Source organism: Corapipo altera, unplaced genomic scaffold (assembly GCF_003945725.1).
Source record: "Corapipo altera isolate COAL_440 unplaced genomic scaffold, ASM394572v1 24b, whole genome shotgun sequence".
Lineage (NCBI taxonomy): Eukaryota > Metazoa > Chordata > Aves > Passeriformes > Pipridae > Corapipo > Corapipo altera.
Window position 1 is genome coordinate 14,799,394 of NW_020884888.1, and position 15,790 is coordinate 14,815,183.

The window sequence follows — 15,790 nt, forward strand, 5'->3', positions numbered from 1 at the left end:
GAAATACATAACTTGCATACAGAATAACTTAGAAGCCCCTGCAAAGAAAGAAAATGTGAAGCAGTGAAAGAAAATTTTGAAGAAGTAAAAGAAATATTTTCAGAATTTTTTTGTTTCTTTCCTGAGATGACTTTGGTTTCTTCATACAGGACATCTCTCTTGATATTTAAATGAGGAACAAAAAGGAAGAGGGAATTAATTGTTATTTGTTTGACTCTCAGAATTGGTGCATATCAAATAAAATATTTTGGTACTTTACACAAGCAATTTTCTTCATGAGGAAACTGTCTTGTTAAGACCCTGTACTTTACTGTACTTGGTGAAAAAGCAAACTGTGTTAAAAAATATCCCAGTAACAAAAATAAAAGTACAAACAAAAAACCCAAAACAAAACCAAAAGTATACAATTTCTATTAAAAATGAAGTTTTAGCAGCACATTCCTACTCTCATCATCAATCTCTCATTTAACATTTCTTTGTGAGAGGAACAGCAAAAATTAGAAGGAATGAATAAGGCAACACTCACACCTGCTGTGACCATCAAAGTTTTTTAATCAAACATGTTCCTTATGGTTTAAAATCAAAATAAAAATATTGCCATTGCCACTACTAATATTCTGCAATTTCTTTCTTTTTGTGAAAGGTTCATACTCCATATAGTTGAATCTATTTCCTTCCCATTTCTTCTGCTTTGCCCCAGTTGACCTTCAGATTTCTGAAAAGTGACTACAAATCCACTGAAATTGTGAGGAGACACAATTCATAGCTTTGTGCTCAAAAAACATGGAAAAAAACTAAAGTAGGAAGGCCTCTTTAGGTAACATGGAGAAAATATAGCCTGTAGGCATAAGGGATGTGAGAGGAAAAAAAAAAAACTTTGTATTTTCATCTTAAGATGAAAACTTGATTTCTTTTAAAGAGTATTCATAAATAAAGTCTTATTTTTCCAAATAAAATTGGGTTACAGGAGTATTTGTAGATCTAAATACTCATTGTTTTTTAAGCTTTGAGCCTATTTAGAAAAGACTATTTAAATGAAGAGAAGCTATCTGTTTGTTATCTATTGAAGGGATAAACAGTATGTCTGATTGCAACTTATAAGGTAATGTACCTTGACTACATAGTTCATGCTAGTTGGAACAGTGTAGGACCTTTTGTTTTGCTGAGGAATATTTAATACCTTTATCAAAAATAGAATAATATTTAGTGATTTCATTTTAATTATATTTTTGGTCCATGAGACAAAGTATAAAATACTCAGGTATTGAAAGAAATGGTTTTTTTATTTTTAAAGATACTACAATTTTCCTTATCTATGTAAATTAAGTAACACTGATATAATGCATTCCATTTGTTAAATGTGTATTTGTTTCTGTCATGACACTACAACAGCATTAAGCCCTTGGTAAAGCTGCCAGTCTCCAGAGGTGTTGCATCAGTGGTAAGTAGCTGTAACATCTGACCACTAAAGAAAGAGTTTCACATGCCATTTTCATATATTGTATTATGTCGTGGGTAAGAAATTTTTTATCTGCAAATGGTCTGTCATAAAAGAACTTTGATGCCTATATATGGAAAATAAGAAAGAAAGACAAAAATAAGAAAATTTTCACATCAAGACCTTTTACCTGTCATATATTATTTTAGAAACTGGCTAGACTTCAGTGTTTTTCAGCATATTTACTTAAAAATATATGCAAATTCCCACAATTTAGTTTTATCAACAAGGAAAATTCAAATCCCATTAAGTTATATAACTGAAAATCCAGATTGATTAAAATTGCTAATTTATAACAATTTTAAGGTAGCTTGCAAAAAGCATCTTTCATTGGATTCAATGCTGAATATTTTAGTTTCTTCTTTCTCCTCTTTGTCTTGCACTTCAGCTTTTTAACTTGTTCCATAGCAACTTAACAAACCTAATATTAATATCTGGACTAAGTCAGAGAGAATACCTTAAGAATTCTCCCTGGGTATCAGACACTACTGATGCATTTGACATGAATTTATTCACAGTGCAATGTAGACTGAATTTTAATGCTATGAAAATATACTGCACTGCTATAATCAGAAGCTGTCGGACCACAAGTGGCAATGATAATTATGGTGGGTGTCTGTAAGTCACCATTAATTTCTTTGCTGCTTACCTATGTAATTCAACCTTGATGTGACAAGGCCACCACTCTCCAAGTATTGGAAACACAAGAGGAAGTGACAAATTTTATTACGTTTTATGATTAAGACATTTGTCACGTGGGAATTCATCTGTAATCTTCCTCTTAGTCTTTTTGCTTAGGTGACCCATTAACTAAGAACAGCTCACTGCAATGCTATTGTACACTCTGTGAGCACAGTATATTCTTCACAGTGATTGCAACTAACATTATGTAGTTTAGTGAATGTTGTACTAACCACAACTACACAAGAACATCATTACTATTCAGTCACAGGCTGTAAGGATATGCTGTTCAACCACTTTGATTGTGCTCAGTAGATTTGGCATTAGAGACCTCAGGGTTATTTCAAGCATTTAAGACTGAAACAGGACATGGTTTGAAGCTGCCCAGATCTTTGAACACAATCTCATCCAAATTCCAGTAATCTATTAGCAATGAAAGGTTCTTTGACATACTTCTGATTTACTCTATACGAGACTGCTACTTCTTCTCACATCTCAAACTTTCTAATAACCAAGTATGGACAAGGCATAAGGTGAGTCTGTGAGTCTGCATTTGGGTTAGTCTTTGTCAAATATATATAGCTTTTCCTAAAACAGGAGTCGTTGTGTGCTCCTTCCTGTTTGATCTTTCCCATTTCCTCTCCCCTTAGAAGAGATAGCTCTGGTCTGTGATACATTAAAAAAAAAAAAAAAAGAAAAAAAAAAAGAAGTGGTAGCTGGTAATGGAGCATAAAACTGAAGATACAATCCCCAGAATCTGTTTTTATCCTCCATTATACAACCTGTCACAGCACCAAACCTTTAGTAACCAAAACTGAAAACCTTATCAAAACTAGGCAGTCTTCATGAAAATCATTGGAATATAACAGACAATATAGTAACAAATTTTAAGGGTAATATAAAAAAAATTCTATATTCAATTTATTTCCTTTAGTGCTTTAAACAGCTTTGCATTCTGCCAAACCGAAAGACATAAATCTTGCTTTGGATTCCTCTGAAAACCCAAGTTGTAGTGTGGTGGTCTTTATATGATAAAGAAATGCAGTCTGCTCTCCAATGAGGTGGAAATCATAGAGACTTTATTCAAACTTGATGCTCCCTTTTATCCCCTAAACCCATGTGACCTTGTGGCCAATGGGGTTGTCTATTTTGGCGCATGCCCCTTAGCTTCTCTGCCCTCAGTGCATCCCCCTGCACCCCTGGGACATACCTCCTACACCAAGTCACCTTCTCAACAAAAATTTTTTATTATAATGGGTCCAAGATTGTTTTTTTCCATTTTGTTCTTATGAAATATTTCAAGGTTCAAGAACCTTCCTGTTCTTTTCATACACCTAGTAGTTCTCTACAACTGAGGATTTCTGATCAGTCAAATCTCTTTCATTTCTTTCTAAATCAGAACCATTGATTATATGTTTTAGCTTCAGGTGGAAAAAAAAAAGGCAACAAAACAAAAAACCCGCCAAAACCTACCACTAAAGAAACTCCTGCTTCTTTTCCAAATGTGTTGATAAACACAAATATCATGTTTTTTACTGTTTTGAGAAGCTGAACTAATGTTAACCTTTCCAAGTACATTTAATTAGTTAATTTGTTGAACACTAGATAAACAATAGACTATATATTTACACACATTAATAGATATAGAGAAAGAGTATATTTATGCTATCTTTAATTATTATAAAAGGGTAGTTAAACACAGTACCACCAAATAGGCTGTGGAAAGAAAGCTAGCACAGATACTCCAATAATTTCAAGATATTTTTCATTTTGTTTATTTTCCAAGAGGAGAAATAAATTTTAATAACATTTCTGAAATCCTAATGCAGTCTAAGGGGTTGTAGCATTTGCTATAAGATTGTTACAAAGAGCAGTATTACACAGTGTGGTCAAGCTTGACATGTTTCTTAATCTATGTCATAATAGACTTGAACTCTATTCTTTTTATGAAGAAGCAACAAAAATTACTATGGCAGTAGACTTCTGTATATAAGTGTGGTAATTTCAGTTTCTCTCCTTCTCAAGCATATCCCTGAAATGTTATTACTTTTCTAATCCTTCCCTTGTTTTTGTGTGTTACACTTATAGCTGGCATGCTATAAATACATTCTATATGAATTTTGCCAAGAAAATCCACATTGTTTACTACAGGATGTGAAACTCCTGTTGTTATGCAATTACAACAAATATGGAAGAAACTGGGGCAGTAGGGCTTTGAAATTATTGTTTTGCTTAAAGACATTGATCTGTACAACATGATAAGTACTCATTTGGGAAGAGGTAGGAAACATGAGTATTGCATGCCTTTATGTTTATTTTAACTTGTGCTTTACAGCCTGATGGAGTTTGCAAACTGCACACTGTAAAGTGTTAGAATGTAAAAACTAATGATTGCTAAACACAAAGAAGTTACCGGGTCAGAACTGGTTATTTAACAAGATTTTTACAGGGTGAAGAACGAAGGGCTGAGATATGAAGTGATCATTTAGAGGCATTGAGCAGTTTGGTGTCAATTTGGTTGGTACTTAAGGAAAAGAGCAGAAGGTGATCAATTGCATGACAAATTACTTTCTTTTATTCTGTATCTAGTGCAGAATTTCAAAGTTTAAGGGCTTTCCAAACAAGATTGACTGCTAACTGAATTCACAATCTTTATTACAGTCCTGGTTTGTTTATACTTGAGAGTTGTTATCGAAGCTCTCAATTCATATTCTTCACTCTGATTCTCAATAAGGTCAGGGAAACTAAGTAGTCTCTTGTTTTCACCTCTCAGATTCTCCTGAACTACTTTTTTAAAGTTTACTAATAAACTTGAGCCGGCTATACTCAAAGATATTCTCTCTGGTCCCCTCCCCCTTTGATCACTAAAGTGTTTTCAGACACTGGAAATTATTTATGGCTTATCTATTACTTCCTTGAACTTTCCAAGTGATTTTCCTGTTACCTCAATCTTACTTTGGTAGCTCTTGTCACACCCTTCCAGCAAGACTCCAAAATTTCATTTACATTTTCTTCTCTCTACCTCACTCATGCAGAGCTTTCTGTGCTACCATGCCTGCAATGACTCAGATCAGATTCCAGTGTAACCCTCACCCTTAGTATATATGGTTTCTTTCCCTGTTAAATTTGCAGTTGGTTTCTATCTTCAGACATTTTAACAGTAGGTTGTTTTAAACTTTTGTATTTGCTATACCTTTAGCTGTCTGCTTTTCCAGTTCACAGAATCACAGAATATTCTGAGTTGGAAGGGACCCACAAGAATTGAGTCCCAACTCTGAAGCAAATGGCCCATTAAAACCGTAACCTTGGTGTTGTTAGCCCTGTGCTGTAACCAACTGAGCTAATTTTTTTGGATTGTTAACTCTGAAATGGAATTTTGCAAATTACGCTTATGGGCAAGTTGGTCTTCGATGTTGTTTTTTGGATCTTATCCAGACTTTTCAGTACAGATTACTTCACTCAGGTTGTTTGTTTACCACTTGCTATGAACCACTGTGAGTATCTACTTCACAAACCTTTGGTTATCTTCACAGTATTCTAGAAACACCGTGCTGCACTTGGTTGCATTTATTCCTTTAGTGACTTCCTGAATTAATGACATAGTTTTCTGAATATACATGCATATAACACTCATATATATATGTATATATATATGTCATATCTTTGTAAGCAGAGCAAGTTTTTGGTATTTCATATTCACCCACAGAATGGTTTCTCAATTTTGTTTACCCTATATTGCTGTCCTCTCTTTAGGTATTACCTTTCCCTCTCAGAAACAAACAAAATATATATCAGCTACAATTTTTTACAAAAAAGGATCTGAATAGACAACTAAGATTAGGTCTAACATGGAATCTTTTCAGTGCAATAAATTTCACTTTTCCTGACAGTTGACCTACTTATCTTTTAGTCAGGTTACGTCATATCTAATTTAAAACCGAAAATTTAAAAAAAAAAAAATAAAAAAATTAAAAACCCCTAAGAGCACAATTTAAAAGTACAAATATCAACTCCCATCATACTATATGTATTAGGAGGACATTTTTGCTGTCACTGTGGTTCTAGCGACTGTTGAATTAAACTGGATTATTGCCATTGATTCATCTGGAGTAGGCTCTAAGTCACTTTAAGGCAATGAGTGAGATAAAAGAGCTGTGCAGTCTGTCAGATGAATTCTCTTTCAAGAAGATAAACAGTAGTACACATTTTAGTTATAACTTCTATTAGAAGTCAATGTTAAGGCAATAATGTAATTAGTAGTGTTGGGAAATACAACACTTCACATGATGCATATTGATGCTTCTTCTCAGGAAATCCTTGATGCCTACTGTTTCTGTCAGACAAGGTAACGTGCCTGTATATTTCATCTGACAGAAACAGCAACTCTGCATAAGCAGATCTGGAAAACAACCAAACTGTGAAAAGGGGCAGCCAAGTATTTTAATGGTACTCATAAAGTAAATCCATTCTGTCAAGGAGTTGTAAGACCCTGTGTAAGGCAGCCTATACTCACTTGACACAAATACACAATATGGATAGAGAAAGACAGATAATATGCTGAAAAGGTTTATACTTGTTTCCAAAGACTACTAAGTTTCAAATTTCTCTGTGGGAAACAGAAGTTTTTTAACGATGCTGCTGCTAAATAAATGTACAAAATGAAAATTACATTGTTTTCTATTACTCATAAAATTAGATTAGTAATGTGCTGTTCAGTGCAGTGCTTAACCTCTTTACCATGGGAAAAGTCAGATATTGTATTAACCTTAACTTTCCACTAGGTAGATTATGTGCTGTCACAGTCAGTCTCTACAACTATGTCCAACAGTATTCAGCGTGCTAGAAAACTTTGGTGTGATGCAGAATCATGTTTACCTAGCAGAAAGAAAAGCCTTACCTCAGTGCAACAAATATCACTTCCAAATTTGGTATTCATGCATGAAGAAACTGGACAACTACTTTCCAACCATTTTCCCACTGACTGTGAATTTCAAGACTTAAGAATATTCTGATGGCCACATATTGAATAATACTAAAATAATGGGGAGATCACACATATTCCCTTATATTGCACATAAAATTGCTGAGGATGAATCCATTGAGACCCTAAGAGCAACCTGTCTGCAATGAAATTCTAGATTTTGCAGGAACTTCAACATTTGCATTCAGTTCAGTTCTTTCTTCAAGAACCCAATATCACTCACTAATATTACAAGAAAGCATGGTTACAGAAAGGACAACATTATTATCTTACACAGAAAGACAGAGGAAGGACAAGGAATTCCCAAGGGGCTGGAATAAGAGACATTGTTGCAACGTCTTGAAAGTATTCAAGCAAGGCTCTGACACCTGTACAGGAGCAAAAGCAATCAGAAAGAAATTTCAGCACACAGTAACATTCAGAAAGTTATGTGAAACTAAAAATGCTAATATATTTGTTAGGATGGGAGAGTTATTAAATTGTATCTAATAAGATTAAAGATTATAACACCTCAACAGAAACATGATGCTATTATAAAATACATGTTTGGTAGAGACTACACACACAAGAATCCTTTGATTAATTTATTACTTGTCTTCAATTAATGACTCAGATAGACAACAATAGAACTTTGACAGAACCCATTATAAGATATCGGACACTGACCAGAAACACAGAAGAGATTATAGCACAAGATAAAGTATGGAAAACCTATATATCTCTGTCAAACTGCAAAAGGAAAAAGAAATTAGTTAATGTCTAGAAAGCCAGCAATTTATGACTATGCTCAGGAGACTGACCATCAGAAAATTGGAAGTTAATAACACAAGCAGAAGAATGAGGAATTGAATCCCTAGAGCAAGCATCTGTTGAAGGAGTTTGAGAGGCCACTGGTAGGCATTCTTGCCTTCTCCTGTGGATACCATACAGAACTTCACCAAGAAAGTAATGTCCACAGCTAGTTAAATCCTTCCTCTACCAACACAATTTAATCAAGTATTTGGAATCTAGCTACGTGGAGATCAGAGCAGCAGAAATGCAAATAGGCAGTTGAATACTTTAAGTGGAAGAATTTTTTCAGACTATGTAAAAAAAATTTACCATTTTCTATATTCATTAATTTTTATGTATTTTATAAAAAAATATGTGTGACACATCTAGACAAATCTTAGGGGTACAAACCCAAGACGTTTCTCCTTTACTGAATGCCTTATTTAATTTGGTAGCTGGAAAGATGTCAGGTTGTGTGGGCCTAACAGTGAGGTTCTGTTGCAATTAACCTCATATTTCAAGGTTAGTACAGCAGAAAGTACTGATCCACAAAATTTTACACATAAAGAATGTCTATAGCTCTAAAATACCAATGTGCTTCATTAGAGATTTAACATTTGTTAACTTCATGTGCATTCAGAAGGATGTTAGACATTCATATTACCATCTGACCTTTGCTATGGAACCAAAGTGACAGCAGAGCCCATAGTGTGATTGTTTCTAAAAATTTCCTTTTCTTGTGTCCTGTTTTCAGTCTGCTTTCTCATGCCTTTTATACTGCCTAAAGTTCATAAGCTTGTTTCACATTATCAGGAAATGTTTATCAAATGAAATTTCTATACTTTTAACACCAATATGAACATAACCTACTATGTCTGATTTTATTAATGGTTTATTCCACTTTTTGCCATTTTCACATTGTCCCAAGGTACCAAAGTCACGTAAAGCACCTAAAGAGAAGCATCTGCCAGTGCCCTTCCCAGCCATGACTGTAATTAGCAGCAGCACTGAGTGAGGATGGGAGACGATACTTCCTGTGCCCAAGAGGATGCTCTTCACAGCACATCAACACACTGTCTTATGAACCATATGACTCACTGCTCTGTGACAACTGGTATTCTCAAACGCTGAGAGGTGTTTACTAAGATAACTTGAGAACTGAAATTGCATTTTCTTATTGGAAATACTGAAAATGATGCATATTTCTCATTCCTTCTCACATGACAAAGTCAGAAGACATTTCTGTGTAGCTTCTTTATCCATGGTCCCGGTAAAAAAGAATTGACCTTAATAGAGAGGAACTTAATAATCTAGGTATGTTGTCATGATGATCTAGTGGTGTCTGATACATGATTGAAATAATATAAGCATATGTCAATCTAGGCTATTGCAGAGTAATTTTTAATCAGGTTAAGAATGTTTTAAAGGCTTGTCTCGGAGCTGCAGTACACTTCCAAAGTCCTTACTAGTGTAATTTTTTTTGTTGTTGTCAGATACAGTGAATGAGTACATGATGGGAGGTAACATAAAGCTTCCACAGCACTTTCTGACAGTGAGAAGATAGGTTTTTGAAATCATCCCTTCTGACAACCAAGTGGTCAAGACAGAAACAGTAGTCTCTGAAAACAATAATGTGTATTAATAGGAGTAATTATTTGAAAACGGAATAAGAATTTTAAAAGCGTAATAATTGATCAGTCAAGGTTGATTTTTTTATACTTAGTGCTTGATATATTCCTCTTCCTTATAACATCTATCTGGCTGTTTTAATGTCTTGAATATCCAGCTGATACAATTCTGCTGATTAAGTGTCCCATTTTAGGAAAAGCAGCCTCTAGTTTATTTCAAACCTGTTGCCTGCTACCCTAATCTGACACACTCTATTGGATCAGAAGACATACTGGATAATCTTATTAAATAATTGTTTTATTTTATACATATCCTTTAAAATCACTTTGTGTTAAGAAGTATGATTTCCAAAGTCCGGTGTACAGCAAAGTACTTTGTCTTATGGATATAGAAGATTTTTTTTTTTTTTTTGCATGAGAGGATACAGTTAATTTGGTTAATTTGTTTAACTTCAAAACTTCAAAGTTGACTTTTACCGCAGATCTTGCACCACATAATACACTACTTTTTGTAGTCTCCCATGATAGAAATACCTGTATTACTCTTACAAGTAACAGCCAGATAATTCAACATTGTCCATTTTTAAAATAAGAAATAACACATCTAATTTATAAGAAATATTTTTTTTTAATATGAAATGGTGATGAATTCCACAAATTAACAGCAAATAAAATTTTGGACACATTGACAAAAGTTTCAGTTTAGGTAGCAATTTTTTCTTCCTTTTGAAACCAAACCAAACCTTAAATATTTAAAGCTTAAATATTTTGATATAAAGATTAAAGAGCAACTGCAACCCTAAGAACAACAGCTTTCATAATTCCAAGACATGGATTATGGCAATATGTTATCTATTAGACAGCTCAGCACTTTGCAGGGGCAAAGGATCTAAGTTGAAACCTAATTCAATTGTGGGAATGAAGTGGGATCCTCACCAGCTGATTTACTGATTGTGATTCCCTATTACATTCAAATATATACAGAAACACTGTTGGATATCTTAATCTTATATTTGTGTTTTACCTGATTGGAGCATTAACATCACCTGAGTTTCCTCACAAACATTTAATGTCCTAGAATAACAGTTTTCAGATCATGATTCCTGGATACCAGAAGTCTGTTGTGGGTGAAAAGGGCCTATCTGCTAGAATTCTCATTTTGAGAAAGAAAGAAATATTTTTGGTAGTGGAGAAAATGGGCAGCCTCAGGGGATACTGCTTTTGCTGAAAAAGGAAGAGTGTTTGATGACCTTAGATAAGAGTTTTCAGAAGAGCAGCAGGATTTAAGCAGGCTTGCCCAGATTTCTGAGTCATCTGTTGGAAGGCAGGGTTGTCTTAGATATATATTTAATTAAATGAAAGCTTTTCAGCACAACAACAAAAACCTCCTGAGAATCAGTGATACAAAAGGACAACAAATGTCTAATAAGATTCAGTTTTTGACTGCTGGTCATATTTTCATTCCCCTCAGAAACAAGATAGAAGACCAGGATCCTCATGTTTGATACACTGCTTTCTTTCTCTATCTTTCAGTATAATCCAAAACATTTTATGACTGTCTAGTAAAATTTTCTTTTCTTGTGACAGTACAGTTTACTTCTCCTTTTTACCTTTTCCCAAGACTCACTAGATTGAACTAGACTGAAAAATTCCTGAACAACTGAGGGAGCAGTATCTCATCTATATTACTTTGCTGGTATATTTTTTTCTGTTTTAACTAGGTGTGATGCAGTGGTAGATACGACATATTTAGAGAAACCAATAACCTGTTTCTCCATACCATTTCCTTTGACTTCTTCTGTCTCAGTTGTATGAAACTCATAACTTCACTCTTTCAAAATAATCCCAGCTTTCAGATAAGAATCCACTTGTGTGGGCATGTAAAAAGCGTCAGCACAAATTTTCATGTTCTAGTTTTTATTGACTCAGTTGGTCAGTTTAGTTCTGCATACGTAAGTCCTTATCAGTAAGGCCAGTCTATAATTAACAGAAATGTGCTGTGCATATTAAAAATTAAGTCATATTAGCAAGTCCTTGAATTAAAAAAGCAACATGTGAGGTGATGGTAACTTCATGGCAGATGGAACTCAGTGAATCACAGAAAAGAAAGGTTTACCTGCAAATTCAAAAATAGATGACCATGTGTGAGGTGCTGTCATACAGAACAATAAATATATGATGCCTTCCCTGCATTCGATGATAGGAAAATTAAAGCACATAAAAGAATCTGCAGACTATGTTGTGCTCTTAATTACTGTGTTGTTGAGATGGCTGATGTGCAGAAAAAGTGCACATCCTGGCCTGATTGAAAGAGTAACTTTTAAGTTGCACTGGAACAAATTTACTGGACTTGTATGCAGATTGCATATGTTCATGGACACAGGAGAAAGCCAGGTGAATTTAGTCCCTTGGAAGGGGCTGGTACCAGGTAACTGGGGGAAAAATGTTTAGGTGGACTAAAAATATAAACTCCCAAACAAACAAAGCTCCAAACAGGGAAGCTCCACAGTTAAACTTCTTGGGAAGTTGTTAAGAAGGAACATACTGGATTGAGTTGTATCTTATAATTTTTTTAGTATCAACTAAATCAATTTCTAAAAACAATGATTGGATTTGTGAATCCAAATAATTTCTTTTACTTTGAATTTATGCGTAAAGGAAGAACTCTTTCTATTTTTAGTCCTATATACTTTTTTTTTTAATATGAGGAAATGAAAGTAGTAGAGTCTAGCAAGGATCATTAACAAACCTTCAGAAGCTTCTGTTTTGCTTGAAAGCAGTAGTAGATTTACCATACTAAGCTGCATTCCAAGTACTGCTCTTGATAATATAGAATTAATGTGTGTTGGTTTTGAAAGAAATAGTACACACAAAATAAAAATCCACTTTCAGTTAGCTGTGCCCTTCAGGGTTATATTTAATTGACTTTAGGACAGAGAGCAGGGTTATCTCTCTCATCTCATAGACCAGCTGTAGTGCTGCTTCCAGCAATGAAACATTTCAGCCTTTAGGAGAGAAATCCTTCAGTAAAAGAGGGCTGTTAATGCTCTTGGTAATATTGTGAACAGGATTGTCGCTAAGTGCCCCATATGACATTGGGATTCTGGCACTGAAGAATAACTTAGCGTGAAATAAATTACTTTCACTCCTATCCAGGATATCAGAAGGATCTGCAGTAGTTGCCCTTGAGCTAAAGGGTAAAAAAGAAAAAGGGAGTTTGATCTTAATAATGCCTTGCTAATTCTCATTAATGAGTGGGATATCCTTTGTGAATTATAAAAGGAATAATGAAATGAAAGAAAAATGTATTGATAAAAAGCAATTAGAATAAATCCCAAAGAAGACCAGCTCATGAGAATATAGAGGTTGGTTTAAGCTTGAGTAGTTAGAGCAATCACATACACATTTTAAATTAATGCACTTTTTTCCCCAGGTTCTAGATCTGCAGTTGGCCATGGGATAGTTAATGAGGTCATACTGTACTCTTTTTTAAATTCTTATTTCAAATTTCCATAGCTGTAGCAGTTTTTCAAATACTTTAAAAAGCCATTAGGGTCTTTTTTTTTTAAAAAAAAAAAAAAAAAAAGAGCTGATACAGAAAGAATTAAAGAATTTCCAGAAAACTATTTGGAATTGCTTCTGAATTATTTAAAGAGTGGGTAAATAGAACAAACAATTTTTAACCACATCCCACACTACTAGGGTTTGTGCCCACTTTTGCAGATATACAGGTTTAAAAATATTTAAAGCAATACTTTATTCTTACAGTTCACACTTCTCTAAAATTTCCTTAAATATTTTGGATGCTGAAAATTTTATATTTCCTAATAATCATGTATAAATATTAAACTGTATAAAACACCACCTAAATATTAATTTTTTTTTAAAAAAAAAGTTATCTGATAACAAGTGCAAGATGGCCAGCTCCACAGGAATCAGAAATAGCTAGAATTGTGGTGAAAATAACTCTGTCAAACTCATTTGCAAATACCTGAAGTATTACATATTTCTTTTTCTCTGTAGTTGAATCGCTCTGTTGTTGTGGTTTAGCTCTGGCAGTCAGCCAGCCCCACGCAGCCACTTGCTCACTCCCCTCTGATAGGATAGGGAAGAGAATTACAAGGGCAAAAGTGAGAAAACTTGCAGTTGAGATAAAGACAGTTTAGTAGGTGAAGTTAAATCTGCACATGCAAGCAAAGCAAAGCAAGGAATTCGTTTACCGCTTCCCATGGGAAGGCAGGTGTTCAACCATTCTCAACAAAGCAAGGCCCTGTTGTGTAACGGTGACTTGGGAAGACAAACACAATAATTATGAATGTCCCCCTGCTTTATCTTTCTTTCCCAAATTTCTTTACTGAGCATGATGTCACATGGTATGGGACATTCCTTTGGTCAGTTGGGATCAACTGTTCTGACTGTGCTTCCTCACAGACACTTGTTAACACCCAGCCTACTTGCCTGGAGGAATAGAGTGAAAAACAGAGAAGGCCTCAGTGTTATAAAGTACAGTAAAACAAAATATAAGAAATAGTAAATATAAAAATTATAACAAATCTCAAAAAATATTACTTACCCCCCTCCATATTCTTAACCTTACTTTTTTCAAATCATAGTTTTTAGTTTTAATAATCTCTTCTCTTGCTATTACCACTCTAATATCAAAACATTAATATTCTAAAAATAAACTCTTGCAAATGTTTGGTTTAAGATTGTTGAAAAATTACATTCAATTTTTAAAGTTTTAGTTTAAAACCAAAGTAAGGATATTTTGGAATAGGTTTAAGTTGGGAAATAATTTGCATTACACTTTTGTCTGATTAAGCCAATTAAGTATATTTTTGAGCAGTCGGAAATTTCAGATATGCACTTAGGCATGTCTAGGTCAAAGGGTCTTCACAAAATTGTGGATGTTAGCTGTGATGTTGGTAAGGATCCATATATGTCATATTATCCTGCCCTTTGTGGGCAGTTACACAATTGCACTGAAACTTAATGAAAGAAAAGTAAGATCACGCATTTTACATCAGAGAGAGCAGATATAAGATATTCACAGATAACTTAGTTATCAGGGACTTATTGATCAGGAAAAGATAACATAATATCTTTAACTCATTCCAGTCTATAAAATCAATTCTGTAAGACCATGTTGATGACTGCGTGATCACTATCTGTAATGTAGAAATTAAGCAAATTACAAGGTAAATTCCAGATCACATCCAAGTGATACAGCAGGTGGATACCTGCTGTATTGAATGGTCAAAATGTTAGAAAGTACTGTTCATCTGGTTAAGCAAAAAAAAAGCTTCCAAAAATAGTTTATGAAAGGCTGCAAATTCCTAATCTTAGCAGAGTTTTTTGGTAGCTGTAATATAGAGAACAATATTATTCAGCTCAGGATAGATTTATGGGTTATTTATTTTTAACTCAGCACACAGTCATAACACCCTGGTTAATATTTTTAGAAGAGATTTCAAGATTTAATCACATTTCAAATTTGATAATGTTGTCATTTAGCTTATCACAACAGTAGGTTAAAATCCTATTACTGCTACTTACATTAAATGTACAACCATACCAGAAAAAAAACCCCAAAAACCCAAAAAAAACAACCCAAACAACCAAAACAAACTGTGAGGGAAAACAAGTATTTCTGGATTTAGTATTACTAGAATTGTATAATTGTATGGAGTTTATTCAAAAAAGTGCTAATCTGGACTGCTATTCCGGCTACAAATGCAGAGGGATAGAATGATAGTAGTTTGTTCATTTACTTTTTGAAAGAGCAGGCCAATTTTTTTACAAATGAGCAAGACTGAAGAATTTGAGGAGAAGAGAAAAAAATTAAGGTGTATAGAGGAGGATTGCATGTGAATACAAAGGGTATTGCTGCCAGTAGAGGGTGAGATGGGAACTGGCATCTCATGCACACTCAAAAGCCTACCAATCTCTTCTTTGCCTCAAAGAGTTCCTGCACTGAGGGCACCTAACTGGAGCCTCCTGGTCTTCTATTGCAAAAACAAAATCCAAGCAATTCTCATCTGTATTTGACATGGTAATCAAAAGTCTGTTGCACTCCTGATTAACTACTGATTCTTCCCTAGATCAATGTAGCTCACTAATTTTACTGTAAGGTCATCTGCTTTTCAGAAGCTCATTCTAATACTTCTCAAGTTCCCCTTGAAGCTACATTCCATGAAAAACTGGTCCTGCAGTACCAGGTTTAACATTCAG